We start from the raw sequence: 13,523 nt of genomic DNA, 5'->3' as shown, positions 1-13,523 counted from the left end.
GAAACATGAGCTTCCATACACACATGGAAGAATGGGCAGCAAAAGGAATTTCAATTACTTTTTCATGAAATCTGACCCAGAGTTGAACAAAGAGAATTTTAAAGCTTTTGCATATGCCGTTTTGGTGGGGCTGAGGGTCATCAGTATTTCCCCCCAGTGTCTCTGGTGTTGCTTAACAACAAAAACGGTTTTTAATTGAACTTGTTCAGGTTTTTATAAATCAAGATGTCAACAAATACAAGCACTAGTCTAGTTACAACAAGAGACTGTAGTTTACAGAATAAAACTAACCCTGTTTCTTTTTTTTTTTTAAGCTCTACAAAGAATGCATTGTTTATTCTTGTGTAAAAATGTCATGTAAAGAAGCTCTCTGTCAGGTACTCTATTTTTATTTAGTTGTTTCATAACTCAATTATAATGTTCCCCTCTGTCTAATAATTAGCATATGCATAGTAACGAAGCTTGAAAACCTGTTGTTTTCCCCACTGTGTGTCAGCTAAATTTCTGAATCGTTATGGAGAACGGGTTGTGCCTGTGTAGGTGAGTTGTCTTTCCCTGCTGCTCTGGCAGCTTGCCCCTGTGCAGTAGTTGAGGGTCAGCTCTTGGAGAAAGGCCCAGCCAGAGGCCTGAACAGGGACTTCCTGCCATCTGGAACAGTCTGGAGCACAAGGAAAGATGTCAGCAAGAAGCACTCAAATGACTCCTTTTCAGCTCCTCCGGGATGACCAATATTTCCTTCAGTTCCGTGACTGGGCAATTTAACAGTCACCACCAGTTACTTGATGCACAAGTTTTGAGCTTTATATCTGATTTCATTTCATGCCTAGATTTTTGTGGCCACTTACCACCTTTTGAACACCCTTTCTATGCTTGAGGCATTCCCCACAGTATGAATCCTGTCTTCTCAATAGATAAGCCCCAAATGTACTTTCCCAGCTTCTCTCATAGCAATGGAGCAAATGTGTGACCCAGGCTCGGGCAATTTACCTTGCTCATAGGAGAAACTGGTTTGGAAGAGAACAATGAGAGGAAGTAGGTGGTTCACAGAATCCGTTTTCTAGTAAAAGTGGCAGTGGAAGTTTCTGGCTTTGGGGGAGGACAATAGTGGAGGTTCCAGCATCCAGTGTCCATGGCTAACGGTGTTTAGTGAGATAAAGATGTTGGGGCCACGGGGGTCTTCCTCTGGCAACTGTGATGGATGCAGTGCCTAGGACCAAAATCTTCTTTTTGACAAGAAAAATTAAAGACATCTAATATACTTGTTCATTAGACGCACACATTCTGAAAACCAAGGTATCTAACTTGATTTGTTGGAATTTTTAAAGTTATTAAGATGATAACTTTTAAGTGCATTATTTTCCGTAGATAATTAATGCAGCTTGTTTAAATAAACTCGAAGACCAAAGTGTTTGTGGGCAACTGGTGTGGCATGGTTACCTTTCAGATATTTGGGGGGTGCACATGTGGGTTTATGTGTAATTTAGACACTATCATTTACCCATTTCTGAGCTTCCTTTTCCCTCTTTATCCACTCTCTTCTCACAATCTGTCTTATTGAACTAATTTGACTTTTCCTAGGGTTGGATGGACAGAGATTCTCTAGAATATAGCATGGCTTCTAGGCAGAAATGCAGAACCTCATTAGATGGATTGAGGAGAAGGGTTGAAATGGGACTACAGTGAACATCCTCGTGTGACAGAAGAGCAGAAAAGTACATCCAAATCAGTGACAAATAGATTTTTTTGACGTAAATCCTTTTTTATTATTTTCCAAATAACTTGTATAATATAAGAAACGTGAGGTTTGTTGAGATTAGGTCAATTAGTTTTTAAAGCAGAAGTTATTACTGGCCCATGGGAATGGATCATGACCACGCTTGACATTGTAGAAGTAACAGCTGGACCCAGAATTTGAAGATAACCTTGGAGAACTTTAGGAGACTTCTTCTTTTCAGGGAAAAAAAATCATTATAAAATGTTTTCTCAGCCAGAATGACACACTAAAACTGGGTTACTGCAACATCACAAATTTATGGGGTCTAAATCAATGAGTTTTAACCATAGAGATAAATTCTGAGGGATGAGGAATTTATTAACTCACTTCATAGTACTAAGTTACAGGAATCACAACTGAAGGTCTTCACTGTTCTCTGCCGCTTGCTCTGCCATGATGTTGAAAAAGGCTGATATTCTAAATGGTAACTAGCTGTTCCTAGTTTAGTCATTCTATTGTTTTTTAAAATGATCACTCCTTCCATCCTGTACCTTGTGCCTAATTTCTATATGACAGTATTCCTGTTATGAGTATTGTTCAATTAGTGACTCAAGCAAAGAGGATTTAAATGTTTTGGTAAAGATCCTTCAGGTGGAGCTGTGGCTGACCGAATGGAGAAAAGAAACCACAGTTGTCTCCCGTAGTTCGGGAATACTCTCTAACACTTTCTAATGTTCCTTCTAATTCTATGAAGTTACACAATTGCTTCGGATGTTTTATTAAGTCTGTGATTTTCACTGTATAAATACAGAAAAGTAAGAGAACAATATCCACACATCAATATTAATTTTTTCTGCTTTTCTTTTTTTAATGCCCACTGGTATTTTATTAGTAGTAAATGATTTTAAACTCAGTTTTGAATTCTTCTTTTCACAACACCATTTTGGTATTTCTATAATCCTGAAAACAGCACTTCTATGGGGAGAAAATATAGCCCTGTGTCTGTAGTGATGTAGATTTAGTTCTACCAAAGCCAGGAAGATGGCCTGGTTCTGTCTTTAAGCTACACCTAAACACTAGTGTGCAGGAGTGGCAGACACAGAGATCCCCTTTCAAAGAAGAACATGCTACCCAGCCGTGGAGAGCATCGGCATCTACAGGGTCTGCCTCAGCTGCTACGACCCCATTCTCTGGAGATCACGCGCCCCCGCCCCCGCCCCCGCCCCCGAGGCAGCTGGCATCTGATGAGTGAGACTGGGGTATAAAAACCACGCTGTTTTGGCCAGACGCTGGACACTCTGGTGGGTATTTGCTCCAGATACCTCCACCAGGTTGGCTGAGGCATTGTCAGGCCTGCATTGAGTTGACTTCTTCCTCTATCCAATTCTACTTCCTCCATTTTCCTTTCATGGAGTTAATTCCTAATAAACACATTGTATTCCAGACTCATCTCTGACTATGCTTTCAAAGAACCTCATCGGCAACAGCAGGCAAGTTGTATAGGGTCTGAATGACCTAAGCCAGAACTTTGAAATGTTCATTGCCCTACATCTACATTTGTATGTGCATATGTAAGTATGTATGTATCTATTTATCTTTTTAAAAAGACTTTTCTTTTGTTTGGTTGTGGTTTTAATTTTGTTTTTATTTGTTTGGAGAGTTTTGTTTGTTGGAAGGAACTATAGGAAGCTCTTTATACATTAGGAACCTGAAGAGAGTAAAATGCTGATTTCCTTATCAATTTTCACTGTAATTGAAAAAAATCATATTCTCACTGAAAAGATACTTGGTTCTATCACATGAAGTACTTTACAATTAAAGGACTTATACGTGCAATATCAGGAGTAAACTCTTGTCTATGTAAAATCTATGAATATTTAATTAATATAAATCTTGTAAGCACTTGCTTAAATAAATAACCTTTGCCTAGCCTTCTGAAGTGGACACACAGCGATCTTAGCTTTCCATTGTCCCCCATCTCCAGATCGCATACGAACTTCTTTGCTCCATCACTTACTGTACCTTGCTTGAGTCCTTCCTTCACGGGTTCTTTTGGATCCTTGTGATAATCCCTCCACTTCCTTGCCTCTGCCTCCCCTCTTTCTTTCCTTTACACAACTTTCAGAGTAATTTTTCTAAATTGCAAATCCGATCAGGTCATTCCTCCACTTAAAATCCTCTAGTGGCTCCCTAACTATCCAAGGATTTAAAACCCAAAGTCTTTATCATGATACTCACATAAAACTCTTAATGAATAAAGTTTTGCCTATTTTCCTGCTATATCTCCACAATTGTCTCCTAGTCACCCCACTACAGGCGAATTCCCTACAGCTTCTAGGATGTTCATGATGTCTCTTTCCCTTTTGCCTTTGTACATGTTGTTCTCATATTGAAATGCCTTTCCCTACTTTTTTTTAATTAAATAATTTTTTTAAATTAAGAAAAACCTTACTCTTTCTTCAAGGATTCATTTAAGCATCAAGAAAGCTCTAGGTAGAGATATTCCCCCAGAGCACCTGTTGCCACTGACATAATTCATAACACTTATAAGACTATTGAACATATAAGATTATTATACTCCCACCTCTAGACTATGAGCTCCTCAAAGAAAGAAATGTTATCTGTACATCTCTAATACATGTGCAGTGCCCAGCTCACAGTAAATACTCAGTAAAGTTTTGTACTTTTCTCTAAACTTCTTTATGGTAGCTACTGCTGCTAACAGATTTTTGCACCCCCTTCACTGCTGAGCAAAATACTGTGCTGCTCAAATCTACATACTGTAGGTGCTCTATACTGCTCTATAGGATGACCATACTATTGTCGTTTGAAGTATTACCATTCTGCCGCCAATAAATGCTTAAAAGATTCCAATTACCAGGAGTAGCTTAGAGAAACATTTTAAGTGCTGATTGACCAGTATAAGTCTCTAAAGATGTTTTTATTTCCTCTAGAGCAGTTGCCTAAACCATGAACTACAAGTTAATAGTATATTCACAGGAGAGCAACTTTGTCTGTTTGCCTAGACCGTTTGTGATATTAGCTATGCAAATAAATATTTTGATTGTTCATTTGGGAGAAGGGGATTAGTTGATGACTGTCTTGAAGTATACGTAGGCGCTTATTATGAAGAGGAGGATGACTAATTTTTTTCCCATTGCTATTGCTGATTCAATGAGGAAAAGTACTTGTGTTGTATCAATATTTAAAGATAAGAATTTCTTCACTGGAATTAAGAGACATCATAGAAACTCCCTCTTTGCAGATGTGACTAGATGATATCAAAATTCTCATTTTCACCCTTGAATCTATGAATTTTGAAATGATGTCACAGTGACCAACTGCTACCAATAAATAGGCTGTTGAATGTAGGATTATATTTTCTAGTTATTACCTTCAGATAAGAGTTAGAAGATACATGCTATGAATATAGGATCACAGCATTATCCTCATACTTTATCTTATTGGGGAGATATGACACAGTAAAAGGTGGCCTATTATTATGTATGATGCAAGTTATTTGAAAGAGAATGGCTTTCAAAGGAGTTGGAAATCAGAGAGGAGTAGGAAAGGCCACTCAAGGCTAGGGGAACAACAGTATGTTCAAAGTGATATAGTGTTCACAGATGTACCAGGTACATTTGTATACCATATATGGCATAGAGAAGCCCCACCAAGGAAAGAAACATACATAAGCATTCACTAAGCATGTATGATGTGCCAAGCTCTGTGCTAAACACAGTACAGGCATTTTCTCATTCAATTCTCATAATAACCCTAATACATACTTAGTAACATCACTTCAATTTGCGGCTCATAAATTTGAGGCACAGAGAGGTTAAGTGACTTGCCTAATATCATACAACTAATGATGGAATAGGAAATTCAAACTCCGGTTGTCAGACTTTGGCTATGGGTAGTAAAATTTAATTCCAGAAACGTTAGCTGTAACTTCCAAAAGGTAAAGCAGAAACTGAGGTAGGAGTTGCAGGGCTTGAAAGCAGGGAAATGTCTTCTTTAACAATATACTCCCCCATATTAAGCTCAACATATAGGAATACTGTAAATGTCTACGAATAAATAGTCTATTTTTCAAGGAGTATACACTCTGGTAGGAAGGCACACATGTATAAATAACTATAATGTACTGAAGGCTGTAGTGCAGATGGATCAGACTAGATAAAAATCTGAGGAGAGTGAAAGTTATCCCATAAGCAGTAAGGAGGCATTGAGGTTTTTGAGCAGGAGAGTGACTTGATGAAAGCTTATTACTGAAAACTTAATCTGCTGACTATGTGCTACTTGTTTCCTTATTGTCAGCAATATTAAGCCACTTGGAACTCCAAGCAAGTTATATCTGTGATGATAGAAAAGTGGAGGAAATATTTCTCTCTCATGTCCTGCTCACCCAAATTCTGCTAAATTGGTTTAGATGTTAGAACAATAAATTGGAGTAAGACAGAAGCCTAAAACTTGAAGGTGTGTTGATGCTCACTATCCAATCACTATTGTTCCTAAGAATATAAGAAGCCCACAGGCTGTAGGGGTAAGGTAGAGGGATGGAAAAATTGTATGTTACAAATATCTAAGAGAGCTAGGATCTAAGGTAATTCATGTATGATCACTTTAGCGTTATTCATTCAGTCAATCAATCAGTCATTCAAGGAATAGTTGTTTATTTAGTACCACTGGTACTAAATAAATTTGAGGCACAGAGAGGTTAAGTGACTTGCCTCTAGAACAGGTCTTGGGACATAGGTATCCAGTGGTACTAAATAAAGACCTGTTCTAGGTCTTGGGACATAGGGATCTAGTATGAGAAGAAGTATAACAGGACCGTTGCTCCCATGGAGTATGCAATAGCGTAATTCAGATCATAAACACTTCAGATATGATATATGACTATTGAGAAAATAAAACAGAGCAACAAGATGAAAAAAGACTGAGGATAGGAGAGTAAGCACTTTAAAAAGGCTCTCAGAGAAAACTCTGTGAAAATGACATTCCAGTAGACTTGAGTAATGAGAAAAAGCCAACCATGCAAAGAGCAGAGGGAAGAGCATTCCAGGCAGAGGAAACCGCCAGGGCAAAGCCCGGAGGTTAGAAGTAGAGGCAGCAGGAACCACGGGCTTTTGCTGTTAGCCACATTCAGAACTTTGAAAAGCATATCTGAAATATTTCCTCTTCAAATACTATGCCAGTGAGATATTTTAACAATCAACAGTTCGATTATTTTCATTAACTTTGTTTTTAATAACCAATTACAATTTTCCATCTGAAAAATATGGATATTTAAAAAATTAAGTATAAACTGGCAATAATAAAAAGAAATAAAGGTTATAGATAATAAGGAGTCAAAATACGTACGAAGGGTTTCAGAAGATCACCTTGTGGAGGGGGCAGTGGTGAGGGTTAAAAGGCTGAATATCATGTACTATTTATTAATTTAATAAATCTGTCTCGATGTCAATGTAATCGAATGTTGCCACAAAATAATGGTCTCCTGCTGCTACATAAATGTTTAGGCCAAGCTCTGATGTTTATTTTCAAGACAGGAGACATTGATCCTTCACTAATAGAATATTACAAGTTTATTTCTATTATGCTAAGTAACCAAAGTTGATTTCATTGTTTGATTTGATGGATGTTGGTGCTGTCAGAGTTCAAAATGGTCTGTGCTAGGAGGCCAAGAAAATGAGGCTATTTTTTTTCTTTCTCCTAATTAGGCATTCTTGGATTTCATTCTAATATAAAATCAATACAGGAAAACTTTAGGGATACTTAGTTTCTGGGATCTCTCTTCTGATGCTCTAGGACTGGGACTATTTGGCACAAGATTATTCTCCCCTGAGACCAAAGAGACTCTAGAGCCAGACAGGGAGTGAGTTGGATGGGACCCCACCCAACTGGAAAGGCAACAGGAAAAGTGATGAGAGGAAAAAGACAGCTACAACAATAGAAGGAGGAAGTGAGGCCAAAAAAAACAAGAGAAGGAGGAAAAGTCACAGTGAATCCACCAGGAAAAGAAAACCTCAAAAGAAAAGAAGGAAAAAAAAAAGTATTGATTTAGATGCAGGGGACAAGTTTTTGACCATTTCTAGATGTAAGGCTCTTAGTTACAGTGATCCAGTGAATGGATGGTGATGTGATCCAGTTTTCCAGGTCTCCCTTTTCCTATGAAGAATGTGAATTAAACAAAGATATTGGTTTTTGGGTTTTATCTACCACAGATCACACAGCCAAATAGATCTGAGAATTGCGATGACTGCAAGAGAAATAAACAAGGTGAAGATTGGAAAGAAGACATAAACTGACCAATTTAATAGAAGTAAGAATACTTACTTCTTTTAAATATCAAAAGATAGATTAATACCAAATCATTTCTTTTTAATATCCTACAGTGAGCCGAAGTATTCACTTTACAGTAGTCAAAATGGAAGGAAATGATGTACTTGATAAAGGACAAGGCTGCAATAAAGTAGGGTGTGGCTTGGTGTTTCTGATTTTGCCTAATGGGGGGGGGGGGGGTTGCTGTAAGAACAGAATTCATTGCTGCTTACCATGCTGAAGCAAAATCCCATAAGCCCTGCTTGAATTGTCCCACCTGTTTTTAATCCAACCTGAATTCATAGCAAAGCTTGCCCTTCTAGAATCATGGTACATGAAAGAGTAAATGTTAGGGGACTAGGGTGGTTGGAAGAATCTTTGTATCAGATTCCTGAGAAGACGTGAAGAAACAGGCTGCCTGGGTGTGAATTACAATCTTGTTATTCACTAGATGTATGAACTGGAAAAAATTTCTAATAATTATACCTACCTCAAAAGATTGTGAATAGAATGGAGATACTCTATGTAAAGTGCTTAAGACAGTGCTTGATAAATGTTAGTGTTGTTAATAGATAAGAAATCTGTGGCATGGCTTGCAAGAATTAAAATTCTTGCATGGTTGAACCACGTAACATTTTCATCAGTTTTTTATTTTTGTGTGTCAAAAATAGTAGTTTCATATATTTCAATTTAATATGTCTCCACTAAACTTCCCTGTTCCTCTCATATTTGTCAGGGGTTAAAGGGAAGAGAAAATGAAAGAGAAGGGAGAAGAGAGAGGAAGAAAAGGTAAAAGAAGGAACAGGAAGGCGGGAGGTAACATGGTAAAGCCCTTTGAAGGGACCTGCACTGACTAGAAGCTGAGGTGATGGGATGTAGTCCTATTCCCCAACACCCCCCACCTCCTCACAACCCTTTAGAAAATTCCTGAGACATCGATGTGACATATGTCTCCTTATCCCACAAATGATAAATGTTCCTGTAAAATAAAGAAAACACCCAAATTATAGAACATAGCTAGCTAGCATCGCCTAAAAGGACACAACAATGGAGGCAAGAAAAGAAACAGTCCAACAAATTTGGGGGATAGGAACAACTCTTCCAGAGAGGTGGGAGAAAGTGCCCAGAACTGGGTTCTTCCTTGACCACCCTTCTCTGCAGACTACCTACATCCATCACCAGAGTGAGCTCTTTGTCTGCTCCCCTTCTAGAAACTGGACTAGGACAAAAAGCCAGGGAAAATGGATATAGAGGTCCCAAAGCCCCTAATTTCTGGGTAACTCAGCATCAAACATAGTACCAAAGGAGAATATTCTAGAGGTTGGTATCCTTGGCCAAAACGCTCCTTAACCCAGAAAGGAGCAACAACTTTAGCCTTAAGCACATCCACAGGGCTATAGACACTGATCAAGGTTCTCCTCAAAGAACTAAAAATCCCATGAGTGTTAGAGGAAGCACAAGGTAGAGAGTAATCATAGAGTAGCAGTAGCAGGTCATAAGCCAAAAAATGTATCCTTCCTTAACTTTCTTAACACTGGCCGCCCAATGTTAACCACGGACAACGTGGTTCTTAGAAGTTGAGTGAGGCTAATGGAGATTTGCCTTGTAGTAGTCAGTAATAGCACCACTGGCAGGGGGACCATTCTATCTTCTGCCTCAAGAATTTAAGCCCAAGAAAAAAGATCTGATGAATTTGGGAAGTTGATGATAATAATATTATAAAATTATTTACCTGGTGAAGAATCTGGTTTTTACCCATATAACCTAATGATGATGATGCTAGCAGGTAGCAATTACTACCACAGAATACTTATAAATTTTCAGGAACTTACTGCAATATATAGGATGGAGCCCAGTTGGTTTCAGAGACTTTTTTGAGTGCCCCCAAATAAAATAGTTAAAGTGACTTCTATGTCTTTGGCAAGTGTTTATGACCCTGATAAGATTGTTTATACCTTTTACCTAACTATTGGAAATGGCTACATTCAGCACTGGTCTTAAACAGATTTTTAGTACTGTCAAAGAGGTTAAAACAATATATTTTAACACACCATTCATAAACTGTTTCAAAGTAAATAAAATACAATAGTGGTTGATTTTGTCACCTTCCCTTTTTGTCACACTTTGTTAAGAGGACCCAATTATTTTGGAAAATTATGAAAAGCCAATTTAATAGGTATGTTTCTATTCCCAACAGAAGGAATCGGCTCTGCCTGGAATGTTGCACATCCTCTTTGAGACTGAGCTTATGTCAACTCCAAGAGTGCAGAGACACCATGTTGGCATAACCTTAGTAGGTGAAAAACCATTGCAAAGATTTAAGAATGCACCCCAAAAAACACAGTAATACTTTTGAATAAAGAACACTCTGGTACGCTTCCTATTATGTAACTTTCAACATATACTAACAAAAATTGAGCCAGTGAACACTGCAACACATGAAATTTGTTTTTCAAAACGTGCTAATGTGTGTGAAATTGTCATACAAGGTAGACCTATTTTTTTCATTTTTTTTAATCTTCAGTTTATGTATTGGGATTTTTTTTTTGTAATCAGGATTATTTTATTTTTTTCCAAGTCACCAAATTTCAATTATTATTATTTTTTTTGTAATCAGGATTATTTTATTTTTTTCCAAGTCACCAAATTTCAATTATTATTATTTTTTTTGTATCAAGATTATTTTATTTTATTCCAAGTCACCAAATTTCAAATTCTTGATGGTGTTAAAAAAGAGTAGGCATTCACTTTGGTGATGGGACTGTTTAGAACTGGTAGATCTGCACACTATCTTTCCTAACCCGTTGGTGTTTATGAAAATCTAAGTTGGGATTTTAAAAATCCAGGGCAATAGGTTAAGAAAACAGTCATTCCCTCAGATTAACTGATGTTAAACCAATAACAGCGTGTCAAATAGTGTTAATTTGAGGCCCCATTTCATTTATTATTCTGGTATAAGAGACCACGTTTCAAAGTATAATTGTAAAGACTCTGTTCATTCAATTATTTTGGTACATGGTATGTCAGCAGTTTGTGAATCTGAGCATGCTGGTCTGTTCTGCTTGGGAATGAGGTTTCATACAGTAGTTTGAGTGACAAACATCTCAGAGCTTGCTCACATTCCTCTGTGGAATAGTCACTTCTGAGAGAAAGAGGTGCGGCTTCGTGGTCTGGGAACAGGACCGTCAGCCAGGAACACAGAGTCCTCATCCTGGAACTAGTTCTATTTTCTTTATGGTTCAGATTATGCTAATGAATCTTTCTAGGACTCAGTTTACCCAGTTTAAAAAGCTAGTTAGGAAAATCTAGTTAGCTGGGGTATATTGAGTATTAATGAATGCATATCTGTTAAATGATTTGGAATGAAAAGTGATATGAATATAAGGAGATGTTATTTTCATGAATTAAGTAAATGAATCAAATAAATAATAGAACAGCTTTGTCCTTTGGAAAAATTACCCCCAAATAAAAAAAATATATATTTTAATGTTTAAATAGTTTATTTAATTTTTTCTAAATATTTTTACTCTAAATATTTTTCTTTTAACATGCTAAGTATTCTGTGTGATACAAATAAATTTGTGATTAGCTTCCATTTAAACATAAAGAGGTAATCTCTTTGTTCTATATAGCAAATGGAAATCTTTTCTGAAGTTCCATGCACTGTAAGAATATAGACATTATTAACCTTAATGTTTTAGAAAAAAAATTAGGATAAAAGAAATGTACAGTCAATCTAGAGCTTGAGCAGGGTGGTATAATGAACTGCCTGTTTTAAAATGATAAAGACTTCTAAGAATAACATGCAGGTTCTAGAAAGAGAAATTTGTGCCCAAACAAAATGGGGGCGGGAGAAGTGGGGGAGACCTAATGATTGAGTAATTGTAGTGTTCTATATCTGAAAGAATAGAGTTAAAAGAAAAAAAATCAACCTCAAATGCAAATGATCCATTCTGGTGGCTCAGCTGGTCTGCATTCCCCTACCCAAAATCCAGCCTCCCCAAATTAATCAGCCTCATGTGTGAGGTTTAAAAAAAACCTAAAACTTCTAAAAAATAAATTCTAATTCTTTACACTAGGAAGCTTTAAATCTTCTATCTCTTCTCCTTTTAAAAAAACAAAAACATACAAAACAATGGATCTTCAATTCTGTGTCTAGGATCTCAAATTTGGCCCTGAATATGTGTTTCAAATCTCATTAATTACAATATTGGCCCCACGAGATACAGTTGCTGAAGCAAAGAACATTCTTTGTACTCAAAATAATTTGAACAAGGGCAAAGACGCATTTTATTTACCTGTGTAAACATTAAGAGGAAAATAAAACAGAGATGGTTCAAATAGCTGCTGAGGTGTTTTAATGATAATTGATTTGATTACTTAAGCTTTAAGGTTACAATGTGTAAGAATAGTTATGTTTTCACTTTGTATATTTGTTGGATGATAACATTCTTATAAAGGTAACAGACATTATCTTGGCAAGTTCTGAACTAAGACCTTTTAGCATTTTATTCTTTCCAGATACTAAGACCAAATTGTTTTGAATTCCATACCCCACTGTGCAGATCTATAATTTATTTATTTTTTAAATATCAGATAATATGCCATTACCCAAAGGACTCTTCCATGTAACAAATCTGGGTAAAATACAATCAAATGAATAAAATTACAGCAGTAGACAGCAAACGGCCTGTCTTGATTTCTTTCATTTTCCTTTCTCTTTTAGGAAATAGCAAATTAAACCATGGCTATTTGTGATCTTGTACTATAAGAACACATGTGGTCGTACATTTTCATGCTATTAACAAACTTGTTGGCTCAGTGAGTAGAAAGTAAAGTCCATGGTAAAGTTGGCTTAATGCCTTACATAGGGAGGGTCATCTGTTATGTATAGCCACAACCTAAGAAGACTGTTCTGAGATCTGATGGTGCCCACTGGCTGTCGTTAAATGGATACTGAAGAGCAGAGTTAAGCAGCCATGGTTATGCAGAAGAATCACTTAGAACTTGTGAAAAACACAAATGCCTGGGTCCATTCTCAAGGTTTCTGATATAGTTAGCCTGATTCAGTTAGTCTAGTGGGGTCTCAGATCTTATATTTAAAAAGGAACAAAACCCGACAAAATATAAATCTTCCTAAGGCGATTCTAATGTGCCATGACTGAGAACCATGGTTAGAGAATCCCAATATCAATGCAAGGATAATAACTAACTTGTTTTTAGATAATAGTATAAAGCCCACTGTCAGTTTTTAATGGAAACTTTACCTTATTTCGGGTATGGGCAGGAGCATGGATCAGCAGCTGCCAGAACTTCCTCCTTGACAATATCCTCTAAGCAGCACCTTATCGGGAGATAGAGCCCTGAGATCTTAATAATTTTCTAGGTTAAAGCCAATGAAAGTAGATAATTGAATAAATTATATAATGTTACCTTGAAGGTAGAGTCTGTAAACAGTGGCAGCCTCATGCACATTTGAACA

This window comes from Pteropus vampyrus, unplaced genomic scaffold (assembly GCF_000151845.1).
Source record: "Pteropus vampyrus isolate Shadow unplaced genomic scaffold, Pvam_2.0 Scaffold11, whole genome shotgun sequence".
Lineage (NCBI taxonomy): Eukaryota > Metazoa > Chordata > Mammalia > Chiroptera > Pteropodidae > Pteropus > Pteropus vampyrus.
This window is presented reverse-complemented; position numbering follows the sequence as displayed.